Source organism: Protopterus annectens, chromosome 14.part0, assembly GCF_019279795.1.
Source record: "Protopterus annectens isolate FY-2018-M chromosome 14.part0, PAN1.0, whole genome shotgun sequence".
In the NCBI taxonomy this organism is placed as follows: Eukaryota; Metazoa; Chordata; order Ceratodontiformes; family Protopteridae; genus Protopterus; species Protopterus annectens.
The window spans coordinates 323,917,329-323,932,580 of record NC_056748.1 but is presented as its reverse complement, the minus strand read 5'-3'; the positions used below and the strand labels follow the sequence as shown (position 1 = coordinate 323,932,580).

At 36.7% G+C, this 15,252-nt stretch overlaps 1 protein-coding gene across 1 annotated transcript in view; it reads left to right on the top strand.

The window, feature by feature from the left end:
- LOC122788659 overlaps positions 1–15,252 on the top strand; it is a 605,513-nt gene that overhangs the window by 454,440 nt on the left and 135,821 nt on the right. The gene's annotated exons all lie outside the window — the stretch shown is intronic.

The window sequence follows — 15,252 nt, the reverse complement described above, 5'->3', positions numbered from 1 at the left end:
CTGAACCTCTGCATTAATCTCTAATGGATGCAATGCTTGTGTATCATTAAGACACCAGAATTAATTCAAAGAGAAGAAAGCAGACAGTCTTGCTATCATTGCTATGACAGATAAAAGAATTGGTTTTGCTAATTATTTTCTCCTGCAACAGGACAATAATGTTAAGGACATTGGGGGTTGGAGAAATTAAATTGTATATAACCATCCTATGCAAAAAGATGCTTAAGATGCTAGATGTGATATTGTCATGTTGGTGTGGCATCATCTCTGAGTACTAATTATTAGGGCTAGAATTTCTGTACTAAGGGTACAAGGGGAATCAGGTATCTGGATCTTATTTTTTTTTCTGTATGCATACTGTCTACTTTATTATTCCCTTTTATTCTATTTCCTTGTGTATGCCAACCTACATATATTTTACTCTTGATTTAGTAATCATAAGCTCTCGTGGCTGGCATTTATTTATTTACTCTCTCTCTATATATATATATATATATATATATATATATATATATGCAATATTGTTTATCTGAAAAGAGGGTAGCCATCGTTTACACTGTTAACAAACTCTGTGGCACACATCTCCAATTAGACTGATTACGGTATACCAGTGAAATAAATATTAATTAATTTATTTATATTTGGCATGATTTAAGAGCAGCAGTTAACAGGACATCTCTGGCTGTTCCAGGGTGATGGCAGTACTACCATGCCAAGAAGAAGGCTTTGGGGAAATGGAGACTTCTTCCAGTGCTCTCCTGGAGTTACAGATATGTCTATGTGTGTGTGTGTGTGTGTGTGTGTGTGTGTGTGTGTGTGTGTGTGTGTGTGTGTGTGTGTGTGTGTGTTTGTGTGTGTGTGTCTGTTTGTGTCTGTTTGAAAATAATATTTTGTGTGAAAGGCAGTCACTGTGGATAAAAACTGCCATGTGTATTATTAATCCCACTCTAATACATTTTTGGTAGTTAAACAATTTTGCCTACTTTCCTGATTGCTTTCATTGGCTGGATTATTTTGCCAATGATATTTGGCATTGCAAAATATAAACAACTGGATTGTGAGAATAAAATCTTTGAAAGGATTTACATACACTTTTCTTTGTATGAATGGCATTTTTCAGTTCAGATGTAAGTCAAGGAGTAGGGTTATGTTTGTTAGGTCTACTGGGCAATGGAATGTACTTATCCTGGAGGGGAAGGAAGACATGAACCGTTATGTTACAGTCAGACAGGGAGATCGATCCATAACACAGGACAGGTCTGTATGTGCTAGAACAAAGAGAACAAACAGTTCCTTATTGTGTTTGAAAAATCTGAATGTGATGATGACCCTTGTAATCTTTTTTTAACTTTGGATGAGACTAAGGCTGAAACTGTGCAGTGTTTGTTGAAGAATGGGAGAAAATTACTGCTGGGGGATGGACCGTCTCACTTTCCCAAGAAGTTAAGATGGTAATCAGAAAAAATATACTCCTCTTCCAACTTGAATATGGGCTACCTGTAATTAACCCCATATCTAAAATAAAACTTTTATTCTTGAAATCAACATGTGGTGATATTTGTAGGTGTATGTTCTAGCTCCTAAAGCAGAACACCACTGCCAAATGGCTCCTAATACCACAGTGGACAAAGCTACATCTCAACTTTCTTGTTTGTAAACTCCTAGATCTGGAATTTTTTTCATGTTTCGCTAGTTGCCGCAAATCATGTACTTCAACCCATAACATTAGACATTCTACCTCCGCTATATCCTCATTTCAGTCATGAAAAGACATACTTCACTGTACAGACTACAGCTTCTCCGTGTTTAGACCACAGACATGGAGATCCCTGTGAAATAGCCTAAAATAAATTCTGAGCTAACTTAACATATTTACCCAAACAAGCCATCTGCAGAAGCTTACAGCAACAAGAAATAACTTAAAGCCAAACCCTCATTCCTTGCACTTTCTAAATAACAATTTCTTTATCAAGCTCGTTTCCTCTGGGTGACTCTTGCTCAACAGTAAGGTGTCATCTAAAGTGGATGATATATTTAATGGTTTATATTAATTGTGTTTAATTTTTAATAAAATCATCCTGTTTTAATATCCTCTACTTGCGGCACCTTATTGAGCTCTAGCACCATAGCTTTATCATTGTTTGGTTCGAAAGTAGATGATATGTTTGAAACAGTTTACTGTTCTCCTCACAAACTACACCTGTTTTTTTTCTTTCTTCATTTTTTCTTTTCTTTTTGTTCCCCCTTTTCCTCTCTCTCACTCTCTTATTGCCTCTTTCTTTGATCTTTATTAGTACATATTGTAAATAATGTACAGTATCCGTATGGTGTCCTATTTCTACTGTTTTATCATATTCAAAGGGGATTGTGCACACTCGGTTTGCATTCACCCCTTCTTCTTTATACAGTGCTACTCTATAACAATCCTGTGATCATTTTTTTCCCTTCTTGGGCTGATGGGCTGAGTCTGAAAAGGATACATCATCATCGGCACTCTATTTCAGTTAAATTCACAAAAATTAAAGAAAATAGACACTGTAAGTACTGTTATATGGTTTGATCCACGGTGGGTGTTTACTGTTTGAATTTTATAGTTTATAATGTGTCTTTAAGTAGGTATTTGGTGCCTGAGTTCCACTATATGTTAAAAGTGTCTGTTATAGTAATAGTAATTACTATAGTAATATTGTGTTTGTCGTGACTGATTATGTTTTTCAGATGTCCCTTAACTGATCCTTTGTAAGTTGGAGAAGGAATGACTAGTGTAATACATTTAAGTGCTTCCTCAGTTAAACACCAACTTACGTAGTAAGGATTGTGAGCTCTACATTTGAGAAATGAGCTATGATGTGGGCATAAATGGGTCCGGAAACCAGGAGCACTTAACACTCCCTCCAAGTCTCTTTCTAGATTTAAACAATTTAAGCAACCACACTTACCAGGAGACTCAATATGAATCTTGAGTGTTCCATTCTTTATTATAACAAAAAATTCATCAGAAATTGTAGACTTGCTGACAAAGATTTGGTGCTTGGTTGGATCTTATCATTATCATTTCCTTTTAAACATTTTGTTACTTCTTTTTGGGCCCCACCCCCTACTGACCATCTACCCAATTGCCACAATTCTTCCCATATGTTCCCTAACTAGGCAAGAACTGATTATAGTTTAGCCATACTATAGGCAGCCATCAGTGGTTTTGGCTATGCCTTATAATTCTTCTGCACATGCCACAAGGTACCAAGTGGTGAATATGCAATGGGGCAGTCTGAGGGCTTGTAAAATATTTACACAACTGATGTTACACCTTAGCCCCAGCTCTTTTAAGAGCAAATGCTTCCATCAGTCTCCAGACTCTACTATGGATTGTAGACAGAAACACCACTCTTCCTCCCTGGAAAAAAATTCTAGAAAGAAATATCATTTTTCATGCTGTTCAGCTTTTCTCTTATTTTTCTAGCCTATTTAGTTAAAAACAAAAAAAAAACATTATCTTCTGTATCTTAAATTCAGAACATTAGTCTAGATATTCACTTTTATAAAAACAAGGGAAGTTATTATATTTTAATACTTATATATAATATGATCAATAAATGCATTTTATATCCCTAGCAAGTAAGATTGTAAAATTATACTGCTTATTTCCAGCCTTTTTTAGCTTGTTACAGTGTAAAATCTGGATGCATAACAGTGAGAAAATGTAGTTTCTGACTTTAACGTCACTAGCTTAAACAGCAGTCACTGCCCCCTTACGTCACATTTAAAGTAAGTCTGCATACTGTAATGAACTGTTTTATAGTATAACATGCTGTTTACACCAGGAAATTTGCTACACAAATATTAATAAGTGCAAAATCTTTTTTGCTTACAGTTAATTCTTCAGTCCCTTCATTGTCTTTCTAAACATTAATAACTAAGTGGGGAATATGCTTTAGATTCCTCACATTTTAACACAGTAAACAAACTTCCAGGCTTTTTCAGCAACTTCATAATGCATAACTGTAGTTAGTTCTCATGTCTACTGGGAATGACACTTTACAGTTCTCCAGTTTATTCAGTAATTTCACATTATCATCTTGACCACCCAACCAGTCTCTGGTTTAGGTCCAATGTACTCCTGATTCTTTTTGTCTGCTCCTGGACTTTTTTTTGTCATTCAAACATTTTTCCTTGGAATAATGGAAAAGGTTTCACTGGAAAATTTGCATTGTGGGTTTTGATATTATCAAAAAAATAATAAAAATGATAAGCACAGTCCCTTTCGCTTACTGGATAACTATTTGTTGACTTAATATTTCTGTTTCCACCATTACCTGTTTTAATCAAAAATGCCTTTGATCTCCAGGAAAAAATAACATGAAGATATTGCAGTGCAAATCTCATCACTTGCCTTTGACATCCCCTGATTGCAGGGATAAATTTGCTTGTCATATGTCGGCTGTACAGTGGATAATCATTTTCAATGAGCAGTCTGGTTTCCCCAATTTTAATATTTTCCTTTCTGCCCTGGATTTGTCAGAAGCAACTGGGTATGACTTTATCTTTATTAATAGAGGTCTTGGCTCCTTTCTCATGGCCAGATTCAGGGCATAAATGCAATTAACAAATCCCGGTGTGGAGTACCAGTCCAGTCCTGTTGCTTATCTGTACATTCATAAAATTAATGCAATATATTCTTTCCAATGTGTCTAGTGTAGTAGCAAATCTCAGGTTTTCCTTGTGTGCTCTGTCTTCGAACTGCTGTTTTTTTGAAATAGTTCTTGAGAAGTCTCATATTCAGCCAGTCTTCATATCATCTTTGATTTCTGCAGCTGTATCGTCACATCTGAATACCTTCTTATTTTAAACACCTCTGAGTTCATCTGATTTATTTTTCCTCTAAATTACTCGCCCTGATCTCCTGCACTAAACCTGAAATTTGAACTGCAAGGTTCTTCCCAGCCAGAGCTTTTGTTTTCTTTTCTGGTTGATTTTCTTTTACTTTCCTCAAATTTCTTCTTTGCTAACCTAACATTCAGGCTGTGTGGTGACTAGTTAATAACTGAATTTTACCCAGGTTGTTAACTTTTACTGGCTTTTTTATTCACGTTCAGTTTTGTCTCTGGAAGAGCTCTGATCAGCTTGCTTCTCAAAACCTGTAATTATTCTACTGTGTGGTTACAAAATCTGTGTCTGTTCCTAGGCCAGAAAGCCAAAGGCCATAAGCCAGCAAGTAAGGAATAATAAAAAAGGAATAGTCAGCTAGTACCACGATGATAAACTCATTATCATGTGAATGCAGAACACTGATTGGCTGCTTTTGTGGTTTCTTTATGGAAAAGATAATAACGAAATAGCTGAAATAGTAGTTAGAAAGAAGGGGAAAGAGAATAGAAAAAAGAACTACACTGCAGTTTGTGACCTGTGGCTTTTATTTTTTGTAAGTTGTCCCTGCCTGGGATGTCTGGAAATTTAGCCAGTTTAACTTAAACTTTCTTTCTTATAATCTATTTGTTGAAAGTGATTGTTTTCCTTTTCCTCTTGAGCAGCTTCATATTTCTATGTATGTTTAGCTATCTGTACATTGTTAAGTATTTTTATTTATTTACTTTTTTTTTTTTCAAAAAACTTGTGGCTTAATTGATAAAAGTATTTGTTGCTAGATTCAGACAAGCTGCTAGTATCCACCTGTAATTTGCCATATGACTTTGTTACGTACTATCATTTGTGTTTATAATGATCTTGTTTAGTAAAGCTGATTAATCTGGGAAAGTTGCAGTTTACTGCCTAGGGCCAGGAGAGAAGGAAGTGTGAGTGTGTAAAACAGTTCATTAAAAGTGCTGTTATGATGGGTAAGTGAACACTAGAAGGCACTGAAACCCGAAGAAAGTAGTAAGGAAAGGGATCTGTGGAGCTAAGCCAAAGTCTCTATTTACTGTGGTGCTTACTGTGAAGCCTATTCTTTGGTGGGCTGTTGTAGGTCCATAACTAGGACAGCAGTGCATATTTCTGACATGCTTTTGTGGACAAACTTCACATAGTGAGTTTCTTATTGATTCATATTTGTGTGCCTTTAATCTGTTTAGTTTTAGTGGTCTGACTTTCTGGCGGCCATAAGTTTTATGACTTTAGATAAAGATACATTTATTGGTGGGCAGTGAAGCAATCAGAGGACCACCTCTCAGCTGTACAGATTTTCCCAGAATGTCCAGCTTTTTGCCTCCTATTTTTGGCCCGTTTTTCATAAAATTGTGGTTTTCTGGCAAATTAGTGGCAAACCATTAAAGATTAAAGTTAGAAAATAATAACAGACATTTGAGTTTCAGACTTCCTACCCTTCAGAAACCTGTTAATCTATGAACTTTCTAAGTTTGTAAGAGCAATACTAAAAAATTGTCCCTATTTTTGTGCCTTTATACCACTTATTTATGGCTTTGTCCAGATTTCTTGCTCTAAGAGGTTGAGAGGTATGCGGCACAACCCCTGTCTGCCAACTGTCTCTCTTTTCCTCATTTTACTTATTTATTTATTTTTTAGCAGCTAGCACCAAACTTTCATCAAACTGTACACATCCGTAACATATACAGCCCGTGTGTGTGTGTGTGTGTGTGTGTGTGTGTGTGTGTGTGTGTGTGTGTGTGTGTGTGTGTGTGTGCATGTGTGTATGTGTGTGTATGCATGTGTGGTGTATATATGTGCATGAGTGCAATGTTACTGGTTTGCTGAAGCACACAGAATTGTATTTCAGCTAGAAGGGGGTCTGTATGACTGGATGGGCTATATGTGCTTACAATTGTCGTGATAATGAGTATGAATGGTGTACAATTGTACCAGCCATTGCCTCATGTCCAAAGGCTTTGATTGGACAACTAACAGTGTATGGAGTCAGGTGTCTGTCAGTTCTCCACAGCGCAGTGGTGCAGCGGTTAATGCTGTCACCTCACAGCAAGAGGTTCTCCGGTTCGATTCTCGGCTGGGGTGCCTTCTGTGTGGAGTTTGCATGTTCTCCCTGCGCTGGCGTGGGTTTCCTCTGGGTACTCCAGTTTCCTCCCACATTCTAAAGACATGCTTCTGGAGCATTTCTCCCTGGGCCTCCGCTGAAAACAGGATCTGTGGAACCTAGTCAGACTTTCCCGGTCAACAAATGTTAAATAAAATAAAAATAAAAAGATATGGTAGTATATGGTAAATTTTATCCCTACGTCACCCAATGGGTTGCTAACAGGCTTACTGATAGAACCCACATTGTAAAAGTAGCCGACTCCAAATCCAGCTCCAGACAAGTGACAAGTGGATTACCTCAGGGTTCAGTCCTGGGACCGCTCTTCTTTGGCATCTACTTCTCTGAAGTACAGGCCAACACTAAGGGACTCTGGCTAACAAAGTTTGCAGATGACTGCAAACTGGGAGCCATTATTGAATCCCCAAATGATGTGGATACTCTACAAAAGGGCCTTACAGAAACAGATGCTTGGTGCCAGAGTCATGGGCTCAAGCTCAATGCCAAGAAATGTATAGTTATCCCCTTTGGGAAAAAATATTTATCTGTGAATTACCATATAGGTGGCAGTACACTAAACACCGAAAGTGTGATAAGAGACTTAGGGACACAGGTGGACAGTTGTCTCACCTCTGAAAACCACATCGCCACAACAGTCAGGAAATCCTTCTATGTGGCACACCTCATCACTAAGGGCTTTTCATCCAGAAAAAAGGAGGTCATTGTCCCACTGTACTCATCCCTCATTAGACCCATTATAGAATACAACGCCCCATTTGGTATGTACCTCTCAAGACATCTGCAACAACTGGAAAGGCCGCAGAAATACCTCACTAAAAGAATCATAGGCCTAAAGCAGATGCCCTACGCTGACCACCTTAAAAAACTCCAGCTATACTCTGTCGCATATCGTCTACTCAGAGGCGATCTCTGCTTAACATACAAGGCCATGTCAAACCCAGAGCTGTTGGACATGCTACACTTAAAGAAATCACAATCCCTCAGAGCCACATGCTCCAGGGATCTAAACCTTGTCATCACAATAAACAAAACATGCTGGAGGGACAGGTTCCTGACCCAGAGACTCCCCAGACTCTGGAATAGATTGCCCATACATGTCAAGCAGAGTGCCTCTTTGGTCCTCTTCAAAAGGAACCTTGACGATTGGATGTGAGAAAGAAAATTCACCCTAGGGATCACGTCAGTCGCCCTGCTAGACAGGGGTCCAGGGAAGTAAATAGTGTGGGAAGAAATAGCCAGGGAATTGTTATGGCTAGGCTTGTATAGGCCCTAGGGCTGATAGCCTAGTACCAACCTATGAACCTGTTATAGGATAGATTCAGGTTAACAGCTGCACCACCATGTCATAGTTTTCCCAGGTCATCCCAGGTATGTTTGCAGCTCATATAACACCATGCCTGTAAGAATATCCCTTTCTTTTCTTAGTTATGCTAGAAGGCTGTTCTGGATTCCTGCAAACACCATAGCTTTTTAATTGTTAATTTCAAACTAATTTCTTTTGTGATTGCATTGACTGAAGGTATTGTATTATTGTCTCTGTACTTTCTAGGATAATTACTGGGTAGAAGTAATAATTTCTTATACTTTTAGAGTGTGTGGACACAGTGCATACATGAGTTTTGATAAACTTCGTTATCTGTAAGTTTGTGTCCCTACGTTATATTAAATATACACACCGTCACTTTTTGTTTCTTTTTAACTCAGCTAACTGTTTTTGCAGTGGTTCGCTTTTAAGGTTAACACAATGAGATGTAGAATTCCTGTTATATGTACAACAACTTATTACAGTTCTAAAATCCACACAACGAAAAAAAGGGAAAAGTGACCAGTGAATAACAGCTCTACTTTCCACCATACGCAATTTAATGCCACAAGAAAATTCTCTTAGCGCCTCGTCCACAAACAGCCTTTACAGAGTAAAAACTTTTCATACTAAAAATCACTCATTAATCACTTAATCACTTCAGCTTAATTCCATCATCTTCAAGTAACCAAATTACATACAGATTGTTAAAATTCAATTCACATTGTGTTTAAAATAAAAACACCATTAAATAAAACTTTGCCAATTGCATTCCTTATTCAACCCATTGGGTTGCAAAGTATTATACTTTTCCTTTTTTGTTGTGTGAATTCCTGTTATATGTTTGCAATAAAATTTGCTTTTGCATGATGATAATGACCATTTCACTAAGAACAGAGAGTGGGCCAATGTGATTTTCCACTGGTCAAGGACCTGTTGCTACTTTTTTTAAGAGGCACAGTCTCAAACCACGTGGTTACTGATCTATTGGTTGTTGACTGGACAAGTATTTGATTCCATCAGATGCTTACTTTTAAAACCTAAATTGCCAGATTTAGAATTCCCTGTAATACACTTAATGAGTTTGGAATATACTTTGATACGTGGCCCTAAATAATCCTTCTAGAAAAGTCCAGTGTTCAATCCAACACAGCCAAACTGGAGTCCTTGGGAGCTCATGTTATTGACCCTCTGTGCTGCTGTAAGACTTGAATGGTATTCATGATATTCTCTTCATGGACAACCTGGTCTTTAACAGAAGTGTATCCTTCTCACTTTGAAATGCCAGTGCTTGCAGGATTGAAGACAGCTCACTGTGGACCATCCATCAGGCGCTCATTCACAAAAAAAAAACTTCCATGAAGCTGTCTATCACCTTGAAATCTGCATACTACAGGATGGCAACAAGTCAAGTAATAACAAAAGAGACAGTCTATTTCTCATAAATAAATCAAAATGCAACTAAATTAGAAACAACACAAGTTATTTTGCATCCCCCATACTACTTGCTGCTTAACTACACTAACTGTGGGATCACATACTCGCACGAAAAGGGAAGCAGTAGCTGGTTGGATACATATGGTATATGAATATGAAATCATTTCCCCTTTTTGGAAAGAAATTCATAACTTTATTCAAGCTCTGTGGTGAGATAGATGTAATATTTGTAAATCTTTAGTTTTATTGAATGCTCCAATTCCTGAGATAATTCCAAAAACCCAAGTTACTCTTCTTTGGTCTATTCTTCCTATAGCCAGAAAAGCAGTTACTAAAAATTGGAAAAGTGAAGTTACTCCCTCTCTTGTTGAATTTATTAATATGGCAAAATTGTTTGCAGTAGTGAATTGCATACTATAAAGATGACAACTTCTAGTATTACGCATTCATAAAAATATTGGCTTAAATTTAAAGACTTGCTTGAAAAATTTTTATTGCTGTTGATGAATAACTTTGATGTATTGATCAGTTGTGAAACTATGTAAATAGTTATTTGTTTGTTTTATAATTGATTTATTTATTTATTGTTTTAAAACCAAATAAAAAAAAAGAAAAAGGGAGGCAGTAAGAAATGTATAAAGCTGACTGTACTCCCCCCCACACACACACCTTTCATGTTTATATCATCATCACTAGTGCATACACTTGGCCAGCAAATGCACAACAATCTTCATCTCAACTAAAGGGACACTAGAAAAGTACATCTCAGGGGAATCTCACTGACTGATCCCATGATAAAGGGACATATTACTTGTACATGGTGGTAACTTGAAAACTGTGTGTAAAGTTTAGTAGTAACAAATTCTCTGTAAATATAAGTGACAACGCACACTGACCATCCTTGCTAGTCTGTTCTGTGCCTGCTGGAATTTATCTGAATATTGTGACCATTTTAGGTACTTCAGTGTCTGACTCAGACAGCTGATTTTGTGATTAGTTCACATGGATGCAGCTCTTGAGAAGGGCCATCAATAAGATACTGGACTTGAACTGCAGTTTGTTTGTTTCTTTTGGCTTTTCCCGGTTAGGGGTCGCCACAGCGGAACTCTGGTCCGCTAATGATTGGCAGTAGATCTCCCACCTAGATTACTGTTCCCTGGTTAAGTCAGAAATTCAAAAAGAAAGGTTACGTTGCCCATGTACAAACTGTTCTAAACAGTGCTCATAGATGTATTCCTCAGATACCGTGAAACATTCAGCTGTGTTAGTTACTTGTTTTTAATAGAAGGGACTTGCCAGTGGATATTAGTATTTATTTTTATTGAAGCATCTGCTGACTGATTCCCTTGGACCCTTTAAAGCCAGAAAAAAAGAAATTTACAAGGGTAAAGGCTATGAGAAGTTTGCAATAACTAGTCAATCAGTAGATTTTAGGAGGTAGAAGAAAATTGGAGAAGCAAGAGGAAGCACAAGCCAACAAAACTTACAAAATGAGTGCGGAGAATTATTAGCGGCATCTTTGTGCATAATCCCAGCACACTCTGTGAGGAATGCAAATAGAAATAATGTTGGGTCTCTTTTATGTAGCGAGAGGATCTATCTGGAGAGCATTCAGAAGTTGGAGGAAGACCCTTATTCATAATCTAGGTGAAATTAACTGTTCCCAACAGTCTTGTGTATTCCCAGTGCAACCATTTAAAAAAATGTCAGTTATGGAAAGTCTGCTAGTTACATTCTATTTGCACTGCTAGAACTTGTATATAATTGTGAATAAGGTACGTTTTTGAGTGTATTACTTGCAGTTATGTACTAATCCTGTTGTATTTATAGAAGTCATTTATAGAATGTACATGTTCTACTATATTTGCCATGCATATAGCATGTCTGAAAATGACCTGCAGTATATGAGGTTGCACTGTAATTTGCCTGCTGCTTGCTGCTATTTGTTGAAAGTTTTCTCTTTTTCTAAGGCATATTTAGCTGTATTACACTTAAACCAAAAGTACACATTTTCAGCAAAGTTCTCTACTGTTCTCTAAGACCCTTGAAATATGAATTAATGTTGTTTCTCAAAGATGCATCATTTTTGGAGATCATAACAGAAAGGTGTACAAGATTAGTTGTCCACCCCCAGAAAAAATGAATTTTGTAATACTGCAAGTGATATTATTTATGAGGAAATAGTTTTTTATTTAAAATGATTATTGAAATATTATAGAGTCACATTTATATTAATAGTGCTATAACGTATTTTTCTTTTTACACCTTCCTGCTTGTGTTCTGGTTACTTTTGTTTACCTGCCACTTATATATGTGTGTGTGAGATTGCCTTATCATCCAGCGAACTGTCAAATGAGCGAATGTAAAAAGAGGGATCTTTTTATATCAACTGTAAAAAGACTGGGAAACCCCCCCCCAAAAAAACAATATTTGTTTTGCAGGGGGTCAAGTACCTCCCATTCCTTGCAAGCTGTAGATACCAGCTTTGAAATTGAGGAACAGGGGGTTAAAGGTAAATTCACAAACCTTATTGTATCTTGGTCTTACCTGGAAAGCAGCCAAAAGACTGAAAACCAAGTCTGTAAGAGTGTTCATTCTCTTGCATATGTATTTGTGTGTGTATGTTTGTATGTTTTTGTGTATATGTTGCAGACAAACAGAAGGAACCCGGCCAGATGGTACATAATTATAAAAGGATCAATTAGTAGTAAGTGAGAATAACAGGTAATGAAAGAAAAGACTGGAATATCTATGGCAGAGTAAACAAGTAATGTTTGTAAAGACAAAGAGTAAAGCCATCTGAGTACAGAAAGGATAAATATATCATAAAAGGTAAGACAGAAACCTATAGCTAGACATATGCAGGGAAACATTGCTCAAAATTAGTAACTAGAAATATTCCTGTTATCACCAGTAGATGTTTGATTTATAGTGTCTGTTACACCAGGAAATAAGTTAGATGTTTTTCAAATTTTTGTGGACAGAATGTTCTACTGGAGTCATTTCTAAATATAAACAAAACCATACTATATAGCAGGTCTGTAAGTACTGGACCCTTTCACTTATACTTCATTGGCAGTATATGCCAAGTTATACCATTTGCAATGCAAAAATTACACTTATAAAAATAAATTATGAATTTCTTGACAGCTAGTTGCAAAGCTGACATAATTTTTACATTGTGTAAGTCACAGAAAACACCTGAGTGTTTTAGTTTGCCAATATTGAGTATTTATGAAGGGAAGAATATTACATTATTCTTATATGTGCCAGTGAAAAATTACTGTCATGCACTTACAAAAGCACACTATCGGTAAAAACAACGGAGTGCTGCAGTCTTCTGTTAATGTCATGATTAATTATATGGTATACTGGAAAATTGTTACTGGGTCTTGTGGAAGCATTTCAGAAAATTACATTTTATAAATGGAAAGCAAAGGAAACTAAATAATAATCTACCAGAAATTAATTTATATATATTACAAATGGATCTTCCCTTTGTGTTTTGAGGGAAGAAGTCACATAGTGTATAATAACGGATTTAGGTAACATGCAGGGGGAGTGCTATTACAAATCTGAGACTAGATGGAAATGACAGATTATTGTGCTTTATGTTGTACATCATTCCACAGTTAAGGCTTCATTGCGTCACTTCTAATTGTATCCCCAAATATTGATGCGGCTGTGGCCAGGCTAAATTTGACCCATCATTGGTTCACTTACCAGGTGACTCACTAGTAGAATAAACATTTTCCTAGATAGCTGAAATCCTTCTAATAAGTATTAGTTTCCTTGCTTCCATTATGAATAGACAAAACACGATCCCTTGAGCCTCAACTCTCCGAAAGACAATCTGCCAAAAATAACCCCCTGAAAGCACTGTTTTCAGTGTGTTTTGCAGGTGGGGGTCAAACCCCCCTACAGCTATGAATGTGGGGACTGCAACCCCTTCAGCTTCAGCTAATATAATCGACATCACTGTCACAGCACAACGGGAAGAATAGGACAGACACCCATAAATGGCGTTTAGTGCTTGCATGATTTCCTTGCAGTGCCTTTCGGTGGAAATGCCAGCAATGTTGTGGAAGTTGAGTCTCGAGGAGTTGACACTCAGAAAAATCTCCTTTTGTGAAGGAGTAGTAGTGTTACCATTTTCCTTTACAATTTCACATGCCTGTGATTTTAACGGTTTACCATCAAAATGTCGATTGCACATAGTCAAATGTGCACATTGTCAACAAATTTACACGAAATCCGTACTGCCGAATTTTCAGAATGCCGACGTTTTCAACCACTCCACACCTAAAAACAAGTGCTAACATGGGTCAAAACGGGGGCAAGATTTTGCAATTCAGAATATCCGTGTTCGACATTTTCAGAAGTCAGAGCTCGGAGTTTGCGTAAGTGGATTCAATGATGTGTCTGTCAACATTTTGATGGTAAACCCATTTTAACCTACATATTATTCACAGTTGATTATCCTCAGTTCTGGTAGTTCTCTAACTTCTGTGTTCTTGATACCAGTTTATAACTTTTGTTAATTCCTAATTCCAGGTATATTACTTAGACTAGCTCAGATCGTATCAGCATCTTACCATGTCTGTGTCATTACCACTTTCCTACCACCTGTCTTCTATCCGTACCACCTATTTTAAATAAATGTCTTTAGTCTAAATGCAATAATTTTCTAGATTCCTTGTTACTATGCCTTAGTAAAAAAATACTCAGTTACTGAATGTATTTGCATAAATGTTTTATAACTTCTAAATGTGCATACATTTTGGTAAACATAAGACTTGGAGCTTTTCTCCCTGGATCTATGCCAAAAATGGCTTTTTGCTTAGTCAGCATACCCCAGTAAACAAATGGCAATGCATAAATACATAAATAAATAAATATTAAGTTGCATCTTATAAATAATTTCTCAGGTTTATTACTTAATTACTGAATGCATTTAACTAACAATTTACTTTAACCAATTGTTTTTATGCTGATGCCACTAAAGATTTTTGCTGAAGCACTGGCTATATCCTTTGCCAGATTACCTGTTTAAAGGATGCTGATATATATTTATGAAATACACAGTTTTAATCTTTGAGTTAATGTGAGCATGTTTTAAAGAGAACGGAGAGATGTATTCATAAGGGATGACATTTTACACCATATTTACAAGCCATCCATAATACATTTTGATGTCAGATCCATGTTTTACTTATATTTAATTTGCCATGTTTTTGAAATGTAAATACGCATCTCTTTGTATTACAACAAAAAGCAACATTAGCCACACATAAAACAGGAGTAAAGATGTGAATCTGGTACCATGAAGGACGTATTACACTAGCAGAATTGGGGCTCTTTTTACATCACAATATTGTGGGAACTAGACATTGTAATAACTAAACTTACAGAATACCTTTACAGGTCACCCCTTTTCTAAGTGAAATGACAAAGATCTGTACATCTGGCACTGCACCCCCTCAAACCAAGTGTGGATCCTGTATTGCCCAAT